The 24,052-nt window shown below is 43.4% G+C and overlaps 1 protein-coding gene across 4 annotated transcripts in view; it reads left to right on the top strand.

Annotated features, from left to right (window-relative positions):
* The first annotated feature begins 2,344 nt into the window (after nt 1–2,344).
* The window catches only part of CTIF (cap binding complex dependent translation initiation factor), a 150,458-nt gene continuing 128,750 nt past the window's right edge, over nt 2,345–24,052 (top strand). The window contains exon 1 of one of the 4 annotated variants that reach the window (XM_088152920.1): nt 2,345–2,544. The gene's annotated coding sequence lies outside the window, so the exon portion shown is untranslated. Of the gene's footprint in view, nt 2,545–4,104; nt 4,373–24,052 lie in introns of those variants that run through there. The other 3 variants (XM_088152919.1, XM_088152917.1, XM_025174733.2) reach the window with 3 other exon arrangements.

Here is a 24,052-nt window from a genome sequence, read left to right as displayed (position 1 = left end):
ATGACAATACATTGCAATACAAATTGCTCCCCACCCCTTTGGTAGCAACTAACAAGGATATGTGAAAAGAAATGCGCATTAAAAAAAATAGTTTGGTAGGCCAGAGAAAAAATAAATGTATTTTCATTTGAGACAAACTTTCCTGCTTTCTTTATGGGGCAGCCGAATAAATAAATACATTTTACAGATTTTTTTTCTTCCACAAAATTGTAAAGTCCCACCTCAGCAGGAAGCCTGGAGTTTAGAGCAGATATAAATCAGGAGGGGTGTGTGTCAAAAAAGCCAAACTAGTAATCAAAGTTGCCATCTTGACTTGTTTGACCTCTCCCTGAGGATGTTTCTGGTTGCCACAGGGCTGAAGAAATGAATTGGCAGTTATACCATCATTGTTTTTCTTCCTCCCCACCATCTCTCTTTTCCTCTCTCTGTATGGTTTTGTACAACATACTAAAGTTTGATTGGGTTGTGGTTCAACAGTTGTCTCTGCATGATTCAGCGAGCTGCAAACTAGTTAACACTTTTTAACTCGGTATACTACACAAACACAACCCGTGTGGTCAGTTTCTTGTTCGGCGTGTCCTGAACATCCAGTGAACTGAGTAAAATATTCAACCCACAAGGTCAGGTTGCCACTGTGTGAATTTGGGATACTGTTTCTCAGGGTAGGAACACACACGGTTGCCTCGCCCAGGCCACTGGTTGCCCGCTGTGAAGGCAACCGCTACCTCTCCGAGGTAGGGCTGGTCAGGAAACAGACACCATGAGAAATACAAGACATGCTCTGCTTTATTGAGATAGGCTGTAACCGCAGATTCTTGAAAGCCTGGGAGTCTTTATACCAAACAGAGTCAAGGTGGGGCAGCCTTGAGTTTCTTTCTCATGCTGGCTGTTTTCCTGAGCTAAGCTCATGTTTTCCTGATGGTGGCCACGCACTTTCTCCAAGTCATCTCTGTGCTCCTTTGCATTTCCTACTGTGCAGTCAAAGGATTATTTTTCATCTTGTGCTGGCACAAAAATTGCTATCTAGTTCACCTGCTGAACTACAGTGAAATACTGTAGGCAGATGTCTCTGTTCCAGTTGGCTACTATGCACGGTGTGGGCCTGTCCCCCCACCACTGCGCCCACCCCCTTCAATGTGTCAATGATTGCTGCCCTTCATGGCCATTTCATCCTGAGCTGTTGAAAACTCTGTTTCAAAAATAAAATAAAATAGCAAGAGTTCATTGGTGGAATGGGGAAGGGCTGGGTTTTTTCTTTTTACGGGCTTATGGTAGAAATGATGAATAGATCTCTGGCTTCTCTTTTATGTTTTACAGGGCCGCTGAGGGAAGGTGAGACATCCGCTTTTTTTCACCAGCTGAAACTGACCTGTGTCTTGCCAGCTTCCCCTTAAAACCCAAGTATCAGGAAGAATGATAAAACTGCTGCTTCCTCCCTCCTTGTTCCCCAAGGGAGTGGTGAAGTGGGGGACCTTCAGCTTCCTTGTTCAAGGGTGTGAAATCGACACGTGTTTTGTCAATTTCCCCCTGAGCCAAAGTGCGAGGAAGGACTGTAAAGCAGGGTTCCTCGGCCTCAGCCGCTTTAAGATGGGTGGACTTCAACTCCCAGAATTCCCCAGCCGGCATGGCCGGCTGGGGAATTCTGGGAGTTGAAGTCCACCCATCTTAAAGCGGCTGAGGCCGAGGAACCCTGCTGTGAAGGGCTGCTTCCTCCCTCCCACCAGGAGGAACACATCAGGCGGGAAGGTGCCAAGTGCCAGCGGCAGCCGGTGGAGGGAGACTCACATTAAAGGCCTCTCAGCGGGAAGCCCGGTTCTCCCAGCCCAGGGAGTCACGCTCGCTTTCCCGGCATGGATGCCAAGGGTAGAAAAGCAGGGGAGTCCACCGGTTAGGGAACGGGGAAAAGGCAGGCGGTCACCAGGCCCGGTCTTCATCACGGCCAGAGTTGGGGAGGGGTTGAACGCTGGCAGAAGACCGGAGCCAGCTCCCCCCCCCCCCCAGTTTAGGATGGAACTCGGTCCAGGTTAATTCTGCTGCGGTGCGGAAAAGCCCCGCGAGAGGCCAACGTCGCCGAAATCTTGTCCCCAGACCGCGCGGCCTGAGGCGACAGGGTTGGCCGGCGAGGTCGGAGCGCCGCCCGGTCTTCCTCCTCCTCCTCCCCCTCCTCCCCCCCCGCGCGAAGCGAGCCAGGCCCGGGCGCTGCGGCGTCTCCCCGCCCCCCGCCGCCCGCTGGCTTCTCCCGGGTGGAACTACATTTCCCAGGGCCCGTAGCGCGTACCTCTCTTTTTAAAAATCTATGCACGTGGCTCGCCGGGCGGAGCTGGGAACGTCACATTCCTGCATTCTCCTCGCCTGTGTCAGAGGGACCCGGGTTGCGTCTGAACGGGCGGCTGCTGCTGCGGCTGCTGCGAAAGCAGGGGCCCATCGCGAGCCCGCTTTCTCTCCCCCCGCTCCGCCGGGGCTCATGCCCCTCCCGGGCGGCATCTGACCCGCATCTCCCCCCTCGGCAGCCAGCCGCCCCCTTCCCCCGGACTCTCCGCCAAGGTAACCCGCTCCGAGGCTCGGGCGAGGCGGGGGCGCGCGGGGCCGGGCGGCCGGCCGGCGGGGGTCCCCGCGGGCTCGGCTCCTCGGCGCGCGGAGCGAGCGGGAAGCCCCCCTCTGCGCCCCCGGGCCGCGGGGAGGCCGCCTCCTCCGCGGCGGGCGGGGGCTCGGGCTCGGGCTGCCCGCGGGTCGGGGGGCGCCCGGCCGCGCCGGCCATCGCGGGGGGCTGCGGGCGGGCGGGGGTCGGCCGGCCCTCGCTCTTGCCGCCGCGGCTCGCGGGGCAGCCTCTCCGGCGACGCGGGGCGGGGCGGGGCGCGCGGCGCTTCCCTTTGTTTTGCGGCCGCGGGGATCCAAAGTTGCCGCTGGATCGCTTCCTCTTCCCAAGGTGCGGGAAAGCGGAAGCCGGACCCGAGGCTGACGAGGCCGGAGGGCTGCGCGCCCGCCCCGGCCCTCTCCTCCTCCTCCTCCTCCTCCCCCTCCGGCCGCGGGGACCCGAGTCTATTTTGCTTTCCCTTTTTTTAACGCCCCTGCCATTCTTCTCCCCCCCCCCCCCCGCCCCGCGCGGTTCTTGCACGCTGGTTGCCTGTTGTCGTCTAGACTTCTCCCCCCGCCGGGCAAACCAGCCCCGCGCTCTCCTCTCCCCCGCTGCGGGTTGCGAGCGGGCAGAACCGCCGCCCGGGATCGCCAGCCGGCCGGGCCGGGCCGGGCCGGGCCTGGCGGGGGTCAGCCTCGGAGAAACGCATCATTCCGACGCACAAAGATACTCCGTTGCGGCGGGAGAGGAGAGGAGAAGGAGGGGTGCTGCGCCGCCTGGTAATTTTTCCTGCAGTAGACGGGTGCATCTCTCCTTTTATCATCATCATCATTATTATTATTATTGTAATTATGTAAATGGTTGAGAAAGGGTAGCATTTGTTTGAGGGCATATTGTGGAATTGCGTATTTAATTTCTTAGAGGAACCTGCCAGACATAAATACAGATGCTCAGACTTTCTCTTTGGGAATAATCTCCATTTGCAATCTTTTTTGCTTTTTAAAAAAGCCTCCTCTCACCAAGACAATGTCTTGAGGTCAGCCACCTCTCCATTCTCCTCTTGATCCCATTGGATTACTTGTTCCAAGACTATTGTAATCCTTTTAGCTTCCCCAGCGGCCCCGGGCGGTTTGCACCGATTTTCCTGCCCAATTCTGCTCGTGGAGTGCAAGGTTGCAATTGCTCTGAGCTGTTTGCATGGTCTGGAGATTGTATTTTGCTAAATTTGCAGTGTCTAAAAGAGCATGTGATGAAAAGAAAAATAAGGGCCCACAACAGGTTTCATAGCTAGGCTATGTCTTCCTAGATTCATTGGTTATTAAAATGCAGATTTTACAGTATCTGGATTTAATTGCCCTAGCGTTTTTACTGATCCAAGGGGTTTGTTATTTTCGTGTGGCAGTACAAATGTGCAGTCACTATAGTTGTATCAGGCTATAGTTGTTTACAACGGAAGGTGAAGTGTAGCATATTCTATGGCTCTTATTTTTCCCACTACATTTATACAGGAATATAAAATTTAAACTGGCAAATTCCATACACAGTTCAGTTTTGGATCGCAGTGGTGCCGACGGCCTTTTCCTTTTTAATTCCCATCAGCGAGAGGATTCTTGCTATTCTTCTTCTAACACACGCTAGGGGGAATTGACAAGGGCTGTCAGAAGTGAGAGGGGTTTGCTAAGGAAAAAAAAAAATCAGTGCGTCTGGAGGCTAACGCTCCCTTGTGGTGACATGCCATGCAGTCCTCTGCGTGTTCATTTTGACAGACGTCTCACGGAGTTCAGTGCTTAATCCCAGGTAAAAGATTGCAAAGGTTACCCCCATAAGGCTCCCGGGGGAGACAAACCCGGGCAGGTTGAGATTTTTCAGGGCGCAGTCCGTTTTCCAGTTATAATTCTTGTGTGCCGGCAGATTATCTTATCTGCGGCCCTTCATCCCCCAGTTTTTCCCTAACGTGTAGCCATCTCTGATTTTTCTCGTCCTTAATCAAAGGAAAGACTGAAGGCTTTCAGAGGCTCCAGACGAGGGTGCGGGGTGGAATTCCGGGTGCTGCTTCTTGTAAGATCTGCACACGCATTGATGGAGGAAGCAGTGCTGCAGCGTGAAAGGCAGGACAGACTGCCGCGGGGAACGGTTGTGGATCAGCTGGTGAGGTGACCGTCGCTTTTCTCCCCCCACGCCCCATTCTCGGCCTCCATCCTTCCCTCCCTCGAACCTGGTTCAAAGAAGCATCTGTAGTTGCACGCACGGCCCATCCCGAGCTTTTACTTGCTTTGATTTTGGAGGTGCTCACGGAAGCGGCCTGGGGTTCATGAATTTCCAGACGGAGCCAAAAGGCTTAGCATTTGATCTTAGGATATGCCAATTTTTAGCAGGCTTGTGAGCAAGATTTGAAGAATGGGTGTCTGGAACTGAAATAGAAACTATGGCTGTAATCTCTGTAGTCACATATACCTTGCTTCATTCTGAATTGTGGGTGGGAAAACTGACGCTGTACTATAGTAAGTAAAAAATAAAATAAAGGAAACTAAAAGCAGTCTTAATAGCAGATTGTTTTTCTCTTAACATACAACTGCACTCTCGAGGACTAGAAACTTGTTCAGGAAAATAGTTTTGCCTTCTTATGTGAATTGATACTTTTTGCTGGTCTGCATTTGTAGCATGTACATGAAGGATTTGCCTTCTGCTAAAATTTAAAAAGTAATGAACAGGCATTATAGAGGACCAGAAGAGCATACTGCTGGGTTTGATAACAACAACAACAAAATCAGTTCAGTAAACTTGGTTAAATTTAAATTGGGTAATTACATTTGATAATTTGCAATTCAGCATATATCTCTTTAAGGGAGTTAACATCTAAAACTGTGGAGAAACTGAGACAAGGATACCAGTTACTTTCAGTTGAGCCAATATGTGAAGTTGATCTTAAATAAGCTAATGTTGTTAAAAATCTGATTAAACAGCTTTTACATGTTTATAGTAATCTGGCTGAATCAGCTAAGTATCGGGGTTGTAATCCTTTCTCAACAGTTAAGTGTCAGATTCCTAATTCTCTGTATTTGACTTTGCTTTTTTTTTTTTGCAAAACTATAACATGTAATCTGTGCATAAAAAGACACAATTGGGCAAACAATGAGGTTCATTTATTTATGGATGGAAACTATCACTATACTGCTTATATACAGAACCATTTTACCATAAACATATTTGTCGAAGTTCAAACAGGTATGTGGGGCAGCTGAAAATTGCCTGGCGATAACTGAGAAGGCAAGTGGGAAGAAAATATATAGAATCCCATATTGCTGTGCATGGTATGATAAAGGTTTCAATCTTTGGAGGATAAGACAACTTGGGATTTGGGGGAAATGTTTGTATGCTGTCAGCACAGCAGTGATTTACAGAAAATTACCTGCTGCCTTCTTCTGCAAGACGTTCACTACTATTCCTACTTTTTTTTTTTTTAGTCCTTTCTCTTCTTGCCAGACAGGGCTTCAAACCAGCATTGAGCATAGTTCCTCGGCTCTTTTATTTCCTGAGAAGGCTCAAGAAGCCTATTTGAGGCTGACAGGCATTTTCCGAAATCAGGATGATGCTGGGGGTTGGTGCTTGATTTGAAAAAATATATATATAAAAGATGGTTTAAAAATATACCAAGTCAGATGGGATAGGAAACCTAGCAGGAATACGAAAAGATACCCAAGGGGGCAACATTGCAGACACCGCCATGAAGCTGTAGTTTATTTAACTGTGGCTTATGGAACGCACAATAATTTTTTGGGTAAGAACAACACAGTGAATCGTAAACCATGCTTAACAAATCAGTGTTTGGGTTCTCACAACATGCTAAACAAAACCTTAAACCTTGCCTGCTAAACAAGTCTGATATAAGCTCCATCTTAGTTTGTTGATAAGCCATTAACTGGCTGTGTTACACAATATGCTAAGCCATAAACTAGGGTTTATATACCACAGGGGTTGAGTTTTGAGTGCCTCCTGTCTGTTGCCGGGAGCAGCCTGGATCTAGATCGGCTGCCTAACATTTGGTGATAATCAGATCATTTGGCACCGCCTGTAGATGTGTTGGACTGCAACCTCCATGATTCCCAGCCAGTGGATCCATTGACACTGCAAGGTGGGGATTTGGGGAGTTTAACACAGGCCACAGATTGTGGGATTCTGCTGTATTATTCATGAGAATATACTGCCTTCTGAAGGCATAGGTGAGAAGCAAACATGTAGAATCTCTCTAGCCCTGGAAACTGGTGGATCTTTCTAGCCATCCTGCTAAAGTCTGTTGGTGGATTTTTTTTTAGGCCCGGGAAACAATCAGCAGTGTCTCCAGGTGTAGATTGGCATAGGTTCTTCTTCTGCATTTTGTGATGCTCACTGGAAAAAAAATTGCATTAAAATGGTATCCTGAGCAACATGGCAGAATTAATGTTTTGAATTTCTAAAAAGGACACAACTCCCAATCTGTTGTTGTAGTAATAATAATAATAAAAAATATATATTAAACTTGTATGGTGGCTGACTCTCAGCAACTCTGGATGGCTCACAACAATCAAAGAAATTACAATAAATTCAAAGATAAAGATAAAAGATGGCAAGATGAAGCAGAGGATCTCATTCTCCTTCACCAAAAGCTGGTCTTCATGCCTCTTCTAAACAACAAAGTGCTTTATTTACTGTATTGTATTGTACTTATTTACTTTATTTATTTGTTGATTTTATATACATTTAAGCTCAACAGGAGAAAGCAAAGCCTAATGGAATTTAATCGGTCCTGTCCCTCTCTCTAACAAATTGATCATTAAAAATTCTCTACGTCATCTAAAAAGTATTCAGAAGTCAGCAAATCTAATTCCAGAAATGTGTACCAATCAGATAAAATCTGAGAGGCAGTGCATGAGGACAAATTTTGTTCTGGACCTTCTTTTAAGTCGGGGTTTTCCAAGGAACTATGTTGTGCGAAACCCAAATGAGTGGGGTTTTTAATAGATCCATAGAAGTTTAGCATAAGCCACCTTCCACCTGTGATTCACGACTGTAACACAGAATGGCAGCAGTTGCTCTAAAGTGTAAATTGGGGTTGACACTTTTAGATAGGGTGAAAAGTATTAGAAAGATGCAGGAAAATCCTTCGCTTAGGTAATCTGTGAGACAGCCACCTTTTTTTTTTACACTGGCTCACTTGGCATCCGACAACTCTAAAGTTGCCGTACGGATTCCCTATGGGATTCCTCCAGAGTATAAGACTTGTGATCCCATTTCGGTGGCTGCTGTCTACACAATGACATCAGGAGTTACATCAGCCTTAATCTCCTTAGCCTTCCTTGGCTATGTAACAGCTTGTTTTTCTGTGCCTGAAATGAAGAAACACTTTTTTTCAAGTCTTGCATATTGTGTAGAAACGAATTAAATGCTGGAGTGGCTTTAAAAGGGAGAACAACTTCATCTGGAGCAAATCCAAGATAAATATGAAAGGATGAGAATCTACTTTCTACATCAGGCCAGATTCCGTGTATTGATATTCAGTGCATCTGGAAATCATTTTGTCAGCACTGTCTGATATTTTGAGCAAAACTCACTGAAGTTTTACTTAGCTGTTGTAGCTAATAATCTCCGAGCAGACGGCTTGATGTTGCCTCGTTGATTTAAAAACACACATTTGCAAAACATATGTTGAAGCTTCACCGAGCTCCCTTTCTGTTACGTAGCTAAGAACTGTCCTCCCAAACTGTTTGGGAAAGATGCTTTGTGGAGTCAGTTTTATCCCCATTAGAGCTGCAGGGTTTGTAAACTACAATTTGTAATATAAGCAGCAATAGCAAAGAAGCCAAGATGCTAAACCATAGTCATGATTCATGAACCTGTGTGGTGGATTACAAAGCAGACTTAATGGCACATACTCAAATTCTTAAGGGACAGCCAACTGAATTCAACATGGGACAAAACCAGAGGGGGCAAAAGAAGAAAGTGGGAGGATAAACCTATATATTAATCAGCCCATGCAAGAGAAGGACCGTGTTTACACATCACATTAAGCCCAAATGTGGTTTCATTTATTGTGGTTTGCTGTGCTGTGTATAAGCCCAACTGTGGTAGTAGTTGATGGATTAGTGCAATGCGTAAACTTGGCAAATTATGGATTATTCAGTTAATTATGGTGAAATAAAACATGGCTTAATGTATTGTGTGAACCTAGGGGGACTCTCCTTGGAAGAGTCATGAAAATATTATGGGATATTCTAGTGAAGAAGCTTCTGTTATGGCACTGAAACTATGGATCGTTCTCTCTACAGTGGGGTCACGGGCACTGAAAGTATATTTTTTCTAGCACTAGGTCAAAGTGTGTTGGCTTCCTTTGGTTTTCTTAATTGTTAAAACTGGTATATAAATGTGGCTGGCTGTTTTGGTATTTTGTGTGTGTGCGCGTGCACACGTGTGCATATATGTGCACACAGCCCTAGAATCAGAAAATAAATGGCAATATAAACATCAGTTAAATAGAGGAAGAACTAGAAAGTAATTGTGTCAACACTTTCTTGGAGGGAGAATTTTAAGGATGTTCTTTCCCTTTGTGGCACCTTCCAAATATATTTCTGTACAGCAGTGTTCCTCAACCTTGGCCACTTGAAGATGGGTGGACTTCAACTCCCAGAATTCCCCAGCCAGCCATGGGAGTTGAAGTCCACCCATCTTCAAGTGGCCAAGGTTGAGGAACACTGCTGTATAGCAAAGAGGGACAATGCTTTGTGGTCGGAGGCCATGCTGTCTCTAACTGCTGGGCTTGGTAGCCATAAGCATCATGGATCATGGTGCTGCAACATCCTGGAATGGCCAGGACCTCAATTTTTTTGTAGTTTCTTGGAGCTTTGGGACAGAAGAAAAAATGGTGCCTCCGTTCCCACAGAGGCTTAGGGCAGCTATATTGACCCTGAGTCCTGCCAAAAATGGGGAAAATTGCTCAGATTTGTTCTGGGCTTTGGGGATTTTTTGAGGAACGCTGTGGATACTGAAAGATCCTTAGCACTCACTATGGGTAATGTATGAATTCAGGAAAGACATTAATCTTCCCCTGCTTTTGTCAGCTTCCTTTCTAATTTTCTGGGCAGCTAGGTAGTGAGGAAAAAAGACCCTAAGTGCTTCTCTTAGGAAAGTTTAGACTCCAGTCCCCATCTTTGGTGTCCCCAGTCCCTTGCTGCAACAGCACCTTCATTTCATATCTGCATTTGAATTCTGTTTCATTTTCATGGAGGACTACCGACTGATTGACTGTAAACTAGCTATTAATCCATGTTCAGGTGATATGCAGGACCACAGTTAAGCTGAGCTACCCAAAATCCAGCCATGAAGCTCCTTAACCACAATGTGACTCATGGTCTAGGTTTGAGCAGCATGCCAAGCCAAACCAGAACATGGCTTTTGTTAAAACCAAACCATTGTCTCCTGCTACAGAAGTGCGTCAGAATGCCTCTGCCCGGAAGGAGGCTGCTCAGAAGTGACTTCTGCCCATCTGAAGGCATGAGTGAAAAAGCTGGGATAGACAGAAAAGGCCTCTCTAAGCATGCTGTAGTGTTTTATGTATGAGCCAGCCAGTTTGGGTGTGCTTCCAATTATAGTTCAGAACCAGATGTGGCTAATCCGTGAGAAGGCCTGGAAGTAGTGACTGAAAAAGAGTTCCAGCTTGAAGTTGATGAATCTGAAAGCAGATGTCTTAAGTGTGATTATTTGGGAGGAAAGTCTGTGGATTTCAAGGCAGCTAGCTGACTTCTGGCAAAACAGGTTGCAATCAGGCTGTAGGTTGAACATTATACTTCCTGAGATAAGCATTTGGCTAAAGAAGGTGCATACAAAGTCATAGTGAGCAGTTGATCATCTTGTTTTGAGAGGTTGGAAAGAAGAGACCAAATAATGTCTACCTTCAAGCATTCGGAGCTGAATATGAGAAGGGAATATTGATAAGTGAGATAGCTGGGCTTCCGCTAGACACCAGCACAACTTGGTAAACATGTTATCTAAGTTCCTGCTGAGTAAAATGATTTCTGGAGAGACTTGTACATCTATAGCCCTTCTTTGGTTTCATGTTTATGAGACCACATGGCCAAAAAAGATCTAGAACAATATTTCTCAACCTTGGCAACTTTAAGATGTGTAGACTTCAACTCCCAGAATTCCCAGCCAATACTGAGAAACACTGATCTAGAGAGAGGGCTACCCATTCTTTTATGACAGTCCATTCACATGTTTGTACAAGAAGAAGGTTCAGTCAGGGATGAAGAATATGTGGTCTGTGTAGCTGGGGCTAAATCATCATTCCAGGCATTCTTTATCATTGGTTATGATGACTTTGGCTGCTGAGGGTTGAATAATAATCATAATTCATTAAATGTACATGTGTGATGGACTACAGTAACACAGCAGGTTCTCAGGAAGGAGGGAGCACATTCCAGGAAGGGGGCCAAGACAAGAGACAACACAGTCCGGAGCAGGAGTGTGGGAAGAGGAAGAGACTTAGGATGGCCACTCCCTAGAATCTCCAAGGGTATATCCACTAGGTTAGAGTAGTACAGATTTGGCAAGATTCTGTCTATACGGTGTAAGCAATAAAGGAACTGAACTTGGCTGGACTGTTTGATTCTCTGTCATTCTTGGCTGGGCCTGACGATATGCCACCCACCTCCCAGCAACTCTGAGTAATATCTGGAGGGCCATAGACTCCAACTCTTAGGAAGGCTATAGCTTGTATTTGGTTGGTTTTAATATCTCTTCAATCCAGCAGGACTCTAAGCAAATAAAATTTTGTAACTCACTGGGAGTCTCTCGATTGTGGTGCATAAAAAATGGAATAAATAAATAAAATAGAAATAATAGATAATCAAAAACAATACAATAATGTAATAACTGGTTAATAATTGCATCCTATTATTTGGGCATCAGACCCCTCAAATGAAGCAGTCTCCATAGGCTTTTCAGAAAAGCTGAGTTTTGGGAGCCATTGAGAGCTACTCTTACTTTGTGGGGGGCAGGATGTTCCAGATGAGGAGAGCCCCCGCCAAGAACGTCTGCCTATACTTCCTCTTCAACTGTACTTCTCAGTGGAGGAGACTTCCCCAGATACACTCTGTTCATCTGGATTAGGTGGGCACAATTTAGCTGGATAGGCAGTCTCATTCCTGAGTGTCATAGCTAGACAAAGATGAACCTTATGATTAAACTTTGATTGAGAATCTCTCCTATGATATATCAAGTTTATTGTTTTAGAGAAATGTGAGTAATAGGTACTTATGGTCTTGTTGGTATCCTTTTATAGCAAATCTTCATCTTTGATGGTGTCCCTTGACCAAGAAGACCAGTCCATGCTATTAACTGGGACACTTGTTTTCTTCATTGAAAGAAAACCCAGCCATGTAGACCCTGAGAGAAATAAGTCCTCAGTACGGTTGATCCTCTCTCCCTTCCTTTTTAACATCCATATGAAGCTGCCTTTGGTTGAGGTCATCCAATGTTTTAGAGTGTGATGTCATCAATATGCTGATGATACCCAAATTTATGTCACCACCCCAGGCCATAGGCATCCTATCCCAGGGTCTGGAGGCTATAAGGATCTGGAGAGGAGAGGACAGGCTGAAGCTGAAACCCAATAAGATGGAGTTACTGTTTGTGTATCAGGGTTCTTTATCAATGACAATGTTGTCTCTGGTTGGGCGGGTACTGCCCATGAAAGAGTAGGTTTGTAATTTGCGGGTCCTTCTGGATTCATGGTTTCTGCTAGGACAAAAGATAGAGGCTGTAGCTAGAAGGGCCTTTGCTCAGCTGTGCCTGGTGAAGCAATTGTGATCCTACTGGGTGCAGAAGAACTTGGCTACAGTAACTCATGTCCTCATCACTAGTTAGCTGGTCTACTGCAATGCATTTTACATGGGGCTACCCGTAAAAATGATTTGGGAGCTGCAACTGGTCTAGTCTGCAGTGACCCACATACTTGCTAGCTCCTGGCAATGGGAGCACATAACACCCATTTTTCAGGCTCTGAACTGGTTGCTGATAGGTTGCCAGATACTATGTAAGGTGCCAGTGTTGACCTATAAAGGCTTTCGTAGCTTGTCATCTGGGTACCTGCAGGAAATCTGCTCCAACCAGAATGGCCTGGCTTGCTAGATCATGTAGCTGGTGGTGGTCCCACGTTCCTGGGAGGTGAGGGGAATGAGGCTAGGAAGTGCTGCTTTTCTGTGGTGGTGCTGATGCTCTGGAACAGCCTCCCGTTGGAGATCAGACTGACCCCTCCCTGCTGGCTTTCAGGAAGTTACTGTAAACTGAATTATTTCAGAGGAGATTCTTTTGAATCTAAGCATTGCACCATTCTTATTTATATGTTAGGTTAGTGTTTCCTGTTCATGTTGGATTTAATGTTTAGAATTACCATGGATATTTTAATTGCTATTATCACCCATGTTCCTTTTCAACTAATTTAATTAAATTTAATGAATCCTTTTTCCTCATATGAGTAATCATATAATTTATTATCTAACATTTCTTTAATGGATGGCAGTCTTATAGAATGACATAATCTGAATTAAGAAGTGAAGCTGTAAATGTCAGTTGGTTAAGGCTGAGGTTCAGACCTTGCTTTGAGTTGAGGTTCATCAGCTGGGTTGACCCCTCCCAATCATCCATAATATAATTTGTTGAGTTTGGATTTAAAGAGTTTTGTGGATGTAGCTATTGTGGTTTTTAACTATAGGTTTTGACTTAGTATACTATGTTGAGCCAGGCACTACATCTCTTTAGATAAGCAGCCAGATTTTAGCATTACTCCCTGTGAACTAGATGTAAATGAATAGATAGTGATTAATAGTGTCCTAAATAGGCCAAAACATTTTTACCTTTACTTCTAGAAGCTGAAGCGCTTTTTTTCTGAATTCAAACTGGAATCTTCATCCATTTTTTCTCATCAGCATATGAAACAGTGAGAAGTGAGTCCTTTCTAAGCAAACCCACTGCTGTTTAATTCATTAACACAGAGATAATCATAGAAACGTGAAGTTTAAAGGAAAAATCAGGAGGAGTCTGGTAGCACTTTTTCCAACTAACAAATATTATGAAAAGGCATAAGCTTTGGTGAGCTTCAGCTTCCTTCATTAGATGCCCAGAGTGACTAGCCTAGTGTTTCTCAACCTTGGCCACTTGAAGATGTGTGGACTTCAACTCCTAGAATTCCTCAGCCAGCCATGCTGGCTGGGGAATTCTGGGAGTTGAAGTCCACACATCTTCAAGTGGCCAAGGTTGAGGAACACTGAGCTAGACTGCTGTAGGATTTTAGTTGGGAGGGGAGGGGACAGGAGGGATGACATGTTGATTAGGCAGGTACAGGTAACATGTGAGACAGATTACAAGTACAATATCTATTAACAACATTTGAAGGAACTGTTTTGGTCCCCCAAACCATTTCCCTGCTCTGTGAAGCCCATTTCTCTGCATAACTGCCGAAACTACTGTTCCGTGTGATTTGGAAGCAAAATAATAAATACTGTTACTAAGACAGAAATCCTCTGTGTGTTTTGATTTTGGTTTCCTAAGTGAAGAGCTTTTCATTTGTCTCTGTTAAGTTTCATTCTTTTAGCTCATTAAGATTGTTTTGCATTTTATTTATTCATTTTATTTATATATCACATTTTATTCCTGTCTGCTAGGATATTAGCTCTCCCACCCAATTTTGTGTAATTTAGTAAGCGTTCCCTCTATATTTTCCTCCAAGTCTTCAGTAAAAAATGTTGAGGACAGGGCCTGCAGCTGAACCTTATGGCACCCCATTCAAAACTGCTCTCCAGTTTGATGAGGAACTTATTGATGTTCATTCTCTGAGTATGATATTCAAGCCAGCTGTGCATCCTTTTAATTGTCATGTAGTCCTGGCCACTCTTAATTAGCATACAATCATGCCATGGGATACTTCATCAGATCCTTTGCTGAAATCAAAGATATAGTACGTCCATAGCATTCCCACAATCTATTAAGGGAGTTACCTGATTTTAAAAAATTACACATGTTTAATCTGCCAAATTCATGTTTACTTCTGGTTGTTACCTCATAGTTTTCAAGGTGCTTATAGATCAGTTTTTGTGTGTTCTGTACCCTAAGTATTTGGAAGAGTGCGGTTCAAATCTTGTCTCGATTTGCAGTTCAGTTACTAGGTTCACATATTACAGTAACCTATGATGTAGCTTGATTGTGATTCAAGTGCAGTATATGAACCCAGCATTGTGATTTGCAAACCATGAGTGTTTTTAAATTTCATATGCAAGCCAAGCCATAATGTAGTTTTTTGGCTTAGCATTTTGGGTGATTCTGAACATTGTACCTTGTTCAGTAAATCACACTGAAAACCAATAGCTTAGTCCAATGAATGAACCCAATTCACTGGTTGTACCCAGTTTAAGATAAACAAAGAATGCTAAATGTTGCTGCTGCTTGCTTCAAGGTGTTCACAATCCTTGGTAGCAATATGACTAGTGAAAGTTTATACATTGCAGATGAATGATGTGGTAGGAATGGCAAATTATAAAATTGAGTTCTAATATTATGAGAGTTATGTTGAAAGAAAAAAATTGCTGGAAGAAATATAGTATGTTTTCCTTGATAGATACAGTCCCTGTGATGGAGGATTTTGACCCTGACCTATTCATTTTGCTGGATTGAAGGCCACACTCTTTATGATCAAGGCTTATATGAAGCACTTAGATGTGGGATTTTTTTCCTGCCTTTATTCTCAGCCGTATTGTTGAGGATAGTAAAGAATTGTGGTTGATGAGATTTGCTGAACTTTGTGCTACCCCACTCGTATGGATTGCGTGGTTGACCTACCTGAGCAACACCAAGAATTTCTAAAGAACATTTGGGTTCATTCTCTTCCTTCTCCCTCTCTTCTTTTATTTTTAATATGTACTTTCAGGAAATGCTAAATTGATTCTTAGAAGAAGAAAATTAAGCGTAGCTATGTTAGCTTTCACAGTGTAGATTGTGGAGCATCACTAGGATTATGACATTCTACCTCCTACAGAAATAACCATGCTGAGAACAGTTCATTTGTCAATTTTAGGCTGTATCAGAGTAGGTTATATTGTGCCCTCCAGATGTTTGGATCTTTAATGCACATTTGCTCCAGCCATCATGGGAAGGGATAGACGGAGCCACAGTCCAAAAATCTGGAGGACACCACACTGCCCATCCCTCATATATGCATTTGAATTGGAGTGAGTTCTACTGCATCCAGCTCAGTGGCTTCACCTAGCTGATTTCGGCTGATGTGAATGAGGCAGGCAAAGCCATGCCTTAGTACCAGGCATTTACTTGGATGGGAGGCAACCAGGAAGAACTAGAGCTGTAGGATAGACTGAGAGATTAAAAACATACCCTGGAAGAAGGCAGTGGCAATGCCAAGGAAATGGATGGGTGTTTCCATGAAGTCATTGGAGTTGAACTTGGCTTTATGTATTACGGTCCTGCGTGGGATTTCCTTTTGAATAGATGTATATTGGGTTACATGGTAAAGTATTAGATCAGTAAAAAGAATGAGAAAATTAGCCAGTTCTTTGAGACAGCCACCAATTTTTTTCTAGACTATATCAGGGTGTTCCAGCTTGGGACTTTCTTAGTGTTGAACCACATCTACCCATCTTGCCTAGTTGGCATGGCCAGTCTCTCTAACATTATCAGGTACTTGCCAATTAAAAATATTCTGTTGATGTTGCAGAATCTGTTTTGTTTTTTTTAATTATTATTATTCCCTTGAAGCTGACTTTGACTTAGAATTTTCACTTGATGGAGAGTGCGCAAAACTCTGATAGCCTTGTGGATGTTCAGCTTCAGTCAAGACAAGGCTGTTAGCAAGGGCACTTCATGGATACAGCCCTTTCCCTCCTTCTTTATGGTCATGATTCGAGGGGGGAGGGGAGAGGCAAAACAAAATATGGGGAAGAGAGCTTTAGCCATTTTTTTTTTTTAAATATAGCCATGGTTTCTGTTCCTTGGTACATTGTAAGAGAACCAGTGGGGTGTTTTGGTGAAGATGCTGGACTAAGAGGAGGGAGACCCAGGTTTTGGTCCCTGCTGAGCCATGGAAGCTGAAAAGGTGACTCTGAGCCCCTCTCTCTTTTTCAGCCCAAGAGACAGTGTGGGATAGTGGTGAAAGGGACTATTTAATGGGGATGCCCAGTTGAAATCTACTCTCAACCAACTCAGTAGGTGACTGTGGGCCAGTTGCTCTCTTTAAGCTGAATCTGCCCCATAGGGTGGTTATTGTGAAATAAAATTGGAGGGGATGTTATGCATGCCATCCTGAGCTCCTGAATGAAAAGCAGGATATAAATAAAAAAATAAATACAGATACAGATACAGCTCTTGCATAAACACAGACAAGGCAGGCCTTTAATCAGCTTGTAAAGATCTAACCAAGAACACAGTGTAGGGGTCAAGGTGTTAGACTTTCACTGGAGAGACCAAAGTTCTTGTCCCCCCTCACCCGCAAAAGTTCCCAGGGTGAATTTGGGGCCAGTCACATTTTCTCAGGATTCTTCTTGTTAACTTCTGTATGAATACCAGGATATAAATACATGAATAAATAAGCAATAAATAATTTATTTTGTGCTTTTTCCGAGTTGCAGTGCTGAGATAGATAGGTTATAGGTGTAGGTCAGCAACAGTGACCAACACCCCAAACCAGCTGGAATTATTCAAGATTGTACTTCAACCCTATCTGGACAACCCTTAGGTTCCTTGCCCCGTTTCCTTATGATTTGTACTGTGTGATTTTATTTTCCCATAAATGGAGGAGAAGGAATATTTTTCTATGTTTGAGAGAATCCTATGCACAGCCTAACTGATCTTTCTATTCAAAAAAGAAAGCTCCCGTGTCTGCCGTTTGCTTCCTCGCTCCATCTAAATGTGTGGGCGGTGTGGTGCTCTTGAGTTTATTCTTGGAATATAACTCCCATCCTCCACTCTTTTTTTCCATGCTTGTTATGGCTGACAGGAATTGGAGCATTACAATATCCCAAACATGCAACTTTGCTCATCCCTTGTAACCGATGCAGACTTGGATCTCTGTTCCTTTTCACTGTTTTGTAATAATTTTTTGTTCTTGACAAAGCATCATTGAAACTGAAACATTTGCATGTTGGCCTAATCGCTGTGTTGCCTCAAATACAGGTAGTCTTCATTTAGTGGCCATAATTTGGATCAGCAAATTCACCACTAAGTGAAGCGGTTACTAAGTGGGAAATCACGTGAATCATGACTCTGCTTTCCTTTTCCCCACTCCCCTGCCCTTTGGAATGCTTACCCCGGTGCTGGGATAATTAGCAAGAAGGGAATTAATGTTTGTATTTCCATTTATTGGAGAGGAAGGGATTACAAGAGAATAAGCAGGCACACAGTGGGGAATACACATCAAAAGGAATGTGCTGGTGCTGGCAGCTGCAGGCGCGCTACAGAAATAGTCCGGTGTATTCCCCATTGTGTGCTTGCTTACTTTCTTGTAATCCCTTCCTCTCCAATCTCTCCCTCTGCGAGGGAAGAAAAAGAAAAAAAAAATGGGTCAGGCACAGGATGTATGATGGCAATCATGTGACTGAGAGACGCTGAGAAGGTTGGAAATGTGGGTATTGGTCATACAGTTATTTTTCAGCACTGTCGTAACTTTGAATGGTCTACCTATAGATTTTTCTAATGGCATTTGTGGCTTCTGCTTTTGTTTGTGTGTGTGATTCATTGTGGAGAATTCTTTCCTAGAAAGACTACGTCTGTCTCTCTTTTTAAATGAAACTATCAGGCTTTAATCAGCAGCCAGAAACCTCATTTCTGATCATGCCTGTGATTCTTTTTTGTCCGTGGGTGATAATGCATCATTTGGAGAAAATGATATAACCCAGGAGATGGGACCAGCTTCTCTTTCTCCAGCTCATTTGTTCCACGGCTCTGTGCTGGTCATGCTTTTTCTCACCCTTGACACTTTCCAGATGTGCTGACTTCCCTGCAGAATCCCAACCAGCATGAACCTCACTGAGAATTCTGGGAGTTGAAGTCTGCCAATCTAGAGGACATCTCGATTGAGCAAGTTTGGATTTGAACTTTAGTGTTGCAAGAGAACAAAAGCAAAGCCTCACCTTGTGATTAAGGGAACACACAGTGAAGTTCTTTGCTGTGGTTTTGGGGGGGAAGGTGCTGTCAAAATTAAGGCGCATCTCACATGCTGTGCATGCATAAACAAATACGGTCACGACAGAGCCCCATTGCTATCCTCGGATCTTCAAGAAGGACTACCAAAAAGTCTGGCAATTCAGGTCAGGATCAGTCAACAAATCACTGAATTGTGTAGTTGGAAGGGACCTCAAGGATCATCTAGTTGAACCCTCTACAGGGATAGGAAAACCAGTTAAAGCATCCATGGGAGGTGGCTTTCCAGCCTCTTCTTAAAAACCTCCAGAGAAGGACAATCCACACCTCTACAGATACAGTACTGTGCAAAGGTTTTAGGCAGGTGTGAAAAAATGCTGTAAAGTAAGAATGCTTTCAAAAATATATATTGTAACTATTTATGTTTATCAATTTACAAAATGCAAAGTGAGCAAACAGAAGAAAAATCTAAATCAAATCAATACTTGGTGTGACTACCCTTTGGCTTCAAACCAGCATCAATTCTTACACTTACACACTTTGTACACTTACACAAAATCAGGGATCTTGTAGGATTAGAGTCAGGTGTATGATTAACCAATTATACCAAGCAGGTGCTAATGATCATCAATTTCATATGTAGGTTGAAACACGGTCATTAACTGAAACAGAAGCAGCTGTGTGGGAGGCTTAAAACTGGGTGAGGAACAGCCAAACTCTGCTACTAAGGTGAGGTTGTGGAAGACAGTTTCATGTCACAGGTCATACACCGTGGCAAGACCGAGCACAGCAACAAGACACAAGGTAGTTGGATTGCATCAGCAAGGTCTCTCCCAGGCAAAAATGTCAAAGCAGACTGGGGTTTTGAGATGTGCTGTTCAAGCTCTTTTGAAGAAGCACAAAGAAACGGGCAACGTTGAGGACCGTAGACGCAGTGGTCAGCCAAGGAAACTTAATGCAGCAGATGGAAGACACATCATGCTTACTTCCCTTTGACATGGGAAGATGTCGAGCAGTGCCATCAGCACAGAACTGGTGGAAACCAATGGGACAATATATATTTTTGAAAGCATTCTTACTTTACAGCATTTTTTCACACCTGCCTAAAACTTTTGCACAGTACTGTATATACATGTCTAACCATCAGGAAGTCTTTCTTATACTTAAATAAAATCTAGAGAGCGAAATATGCCCATTCTTCCTGGTCCCAGTTTCTATAGCTCTTGACCATTTTCCCTATGGCACCCCTTTGTCTATTGGAACACTCCAGGTGTGGTCCCACCAGTGTAGACTAGAGAATCAGAACCCAAAATCAATGGTCTTGATTTGGTGCTGGATAGTTTAAAGTACTTTAAACCATCTAGCACCAAATGCTGGGTGATTGCCAAATATGATTTTTTTTCTCTTTTCCCCCCATTATGCTGTTTTCCTTTTGTTGTAGTAGTAATTTTATAAAATGGAAGTGCCCCTTGGAGGCCTAAATGCACCTTACCCTTGGAAGGGTTGTTTAACATCAGTGTAGGTGTTGTAATAATCCTGCTTAGAAAAGTCTTCCTAACACATAGGTTTTACTATTCTAAGGGGAAGGGTTTCTGTATATAAATACCTTGTCTTAAACATTCTACTGTATTCATCATCTAAAGCAGTGTTTTTCAATTCTGGGAGTTGAAGTCCACACATCTTAAAGTTGTCAAGTTTGAAAAACACTGGTGTTGAGCTAATAGTTCATCATTGAAAAAGAAATCTAGTGGGAGACTTCAAGCAGGGAGAATGAGTTATTTTTTCCCGAAAGTTATTTCCAATTTTTTTTACCCCCAGGGTCTTCACAGCTTTATTTCTGAAAATCAGATGCTTTTAGCTAATTTCTCTATTCCTACTACACATTCAGTCCGCTTCCTTGAGGTATATCTGAGGAAAAGATGTGATTGTGTTTTATGTTTCTTTCCTTGGGGGTAGAAAATTGGGCACAAATGTTCCTGGGGAAACGAGGATGATAGAGAAAATGATATTTGGAGGACTGTTTTATTGTATATATTTAATTCTTGTGTATTTATATGCGTCTGTCTTGAAGAAGGAGTTAGCCTGGAATTTTGAATTGTTTGGGTGCCAAATAAGTTTCCTTCAGACTGGATTATGAAGCGCATGCAATAGTGCTCATAATTTCCAACCAATACCTTTTCAGAATGCAGAACTAAGAAATGGTGGTGGTTCCGTGGTGACCAAGATGTTATCTTAGATGCCCCATTTTTCGCTTGCATCTCTATTCCAGTCTTCCCCAACTTCTGACACTTTTTAGACTTGTTTGACTTCAACTCCCATCATTCCCTAGTTGGTACGGTCATAAGAATTGCAATCCTCAGTGCATATGGAAGTTGGAAAAGAGAGTTCTCCATCACAAGGTGGCATGCAGAAATGCCATTGGGTGCAAACCAGGCGTCCTCAACCAGAGATTGGTTTCCCGGTTTTTGTTTTGTAATTGGTGGCAAAGATGAACTTGCAACTGGTGGTTGTGTGCTGTTCTAGGTGCCAAACATACCCTCTTCCAGGATAAGTCACTTAATCCCCCTCCCTCATTTTTATGTCCCCCCCTCCATGTGCTTGGAGCTTTATCTGCTGTTTAGCATCCACCTTGTTCTTTTCTGCATACGTTGGATGCTTATATGTAAATGTATTTCTGCCAGTCTTCTCCTCTGAGTATAGATTATAATCCTTCCTGATGGTGTAAAGTTCATTCGCCATTTTGTTTCTGTATCCTGCAATCTTTTCTGGCCCAAGGGCTTCAATGGGTTTTTGAGTAGCAGGTCAAATGCATTACCATCTCCCCAAAGTATTAAGTGAAACCAAGGCAAAGGCTAAATGTCTCCTTTCACTAACGAATATGATTTCTCACCAGTCATGTCTTTAATAATTTTAATTACAATTTGGTAAAAACTTTGAAGGTCTCTGGAGGTGGCACCCAAGGTGAGCAGATGCAGCCCTGGAGGGTTTGTTTATGTATTGACCCAATTTATAAGCCACCTCCATCAGTGAATGACTCTAGGCCAGTGTTGTCCAAACTTGGCCACTTTAAGATGAGTGGACTTCAACTCCCAGAATTCCCCAGCCAGCCATACTGGCTGGGGAATTCTGGGAGTTGAAGTCCACTCAAAGTGGCCAAGTTTGGACAACACTGTTCTAGGCAATGTAAGATATTTTAAAATGTAAAAACGAAGTAAAAGAAATAATAACTAAAAACAAAGACCATGTTAATCTACCATATCATACCAGGGAAGGAAAATCTCCCATGGACACCTCCTTTGGTGTTCATTGGCCCCCCTACTCCTCTAGACATGATTTGAATTGAAGTGGTTAATTCATATTACAGCTGGATTTAATGAAAAGTTCAGTTGGCTGGTGGGCATGAGAGCTCTTTCAGTCTTCCTAAAGGGACCTTTAAAAGAATTCAGCATTTCTAGAATTCGTATAGAGTTTCAGTGTTGTTTGTACTACTGTGTTTTATCCAATTCCTGGTTTCGTTCAGTAGTAAATCGCTCATCATGAAAGTGTATGAAGTTCTCCATTAACTATTAATTATTCCAATGCAGGATGCTACCTATCCTTTCATTTAGAATGGGAGCTGCTGAGTATGGTGGAGCTCTTGCCAAACCAGTCCCATTTCAGACTGTGGCACACTTGAGAGCATCACCATATAAAAATATTCTCTGCCTGCAGGGAGACAACTAATCCATGACCCTTCTCTCTCCAAAAACTACATAGTGTCAGTCTTAAGTGGTGCAGTCTACCAAGATCAGTCCTTGATGTGATTGTGCTGATCAGGTAGTTTGGCTATGAATGGTCTGAGTGGAAACATTTTTTTAGTCCTAATTCCCGCTTTTGTACAATGTATGCATACAGACACGCATGCACAAATCTTGATGGAACTTTCAAAGCATTTGTTATCAGCTATTTTAATAACTTAGCTTTATGTGCAATTTTGGAATTGGTGTTTCCTGATCTCAACTCATGATGAATGCTGAAGTGGTCTGACTCCAAGACAACTTGGTATGACAGAACAAAGTCGAAATGCCCATTTGATTTGAAGTCGTCAGTGCTAAAATGGGAGTGGTCCCTTTGCTGCTGAAGAGGTCATCAGTGTGACCCACTTTGTCAGAAGGTATGTGACACTCAATTGCTTGTCTGTCACCTTTTCTGGGAATCTGGAATCATGCTGATGAGTAAGAGCTGAGTGATGTGGTAGGTTTATTGGGAACAGAGGTCACTCAGAGAATACACCTGTGTAGTTCTTGAAGGACACGAGGTTTGGCTGGTGTTCTGTTATTTCGTCAACCATTGAGCTATCAAACAAGCCCTATGCTTTTCCCTTGTTAGAAGGAAAAGGCAAACTTTTTGGCATTCCAGTTTTCCACACATAGGCTCCTCTCAAAAATCAAGAAAAGGAATATGAATGGGAAATGGGATTATATAAACTGCAGCATCAGATGTGGTAAAATGCTTAATGCAGCAAAATGTCACCTTTGAATGGGTATTTAAGCAGTCGGGGCTCCCTATTCGTGCTGGCTGGTGGGAAAACTAGAGAAAGAGAGAGAGCAGCAGTTAATTAACACTTTTGAAGGAAAACCAACTTTGCAGCTAACAGAGCTAAATTGTTAAACTGCTAACACCCCCCCCCCCAAAGTCAGTTGTTTATCATTGGCTTTTAAAAGGATAATGAAGCATTGAATAAATTTTCGTATTGCCAAAATATTGGCATAGATTCATTTTTGAGATATTAAAGGAAGTACAGAAACATGGGCTCTTAATCATTTTCCAAAAGACCATATTTACTGTTCCCCTTCTCTGCTTCCCTTTATAGCAGATGTGTTAGGATTAAAATATCTTGGAGAAAAAAACTAAAAAGAAATGTGTCTCCCATTCACAGTTCTTCTGCCTACTTTTGTTCCTACATAGTGTATTCCCATTCACAGCAGTTTCCACTAATTTTAACAAGTAAGACTTTAGAATGACTGAACCTGTATAGCCAGTTGCGTGAAACTTGCAGATCTGTGAAAGCTATTATTAAGATATTAGCAGGGAAGAAGGATTATCAGGGCAGGAAAAGGGGGTGTAATGTGCAAAGTAGAAGATCCAATGGCATATTTGACCCCTATGAAGAGAGGAATGAGAAGTGGGCTGAACACAGACTGTGTTCACATGGCATGCTCACCTGTGAATCTCAGCGCATGACTCCAGTGATCAAGGTTCCTCTGGACCATGATCTTTTCAGCATCATAAACCAGATGCTGTAACTTAACAGATCCGGTTACC

Source organism: Python bivittatus, unplaced genomic scaffold, assembly GCF_059951505.1.
Source record: "Python bivittatus isolate LINGU-HERP-01145 unplaced genomic scaffold, Pbiv_v1 ctg000570_np1212, whole genome shotgun sequence".
NCBI lineage: Eukaryota > Metazoa > Chordata > Lepidosauria > Squamata > Pythonidae > Python > Python bivittatus.
The sequence above is the reverse complement of the archived record's forward strand: the minus strand, read 5'-3'. Positions and strand labels throughout refer to the sequence as shown.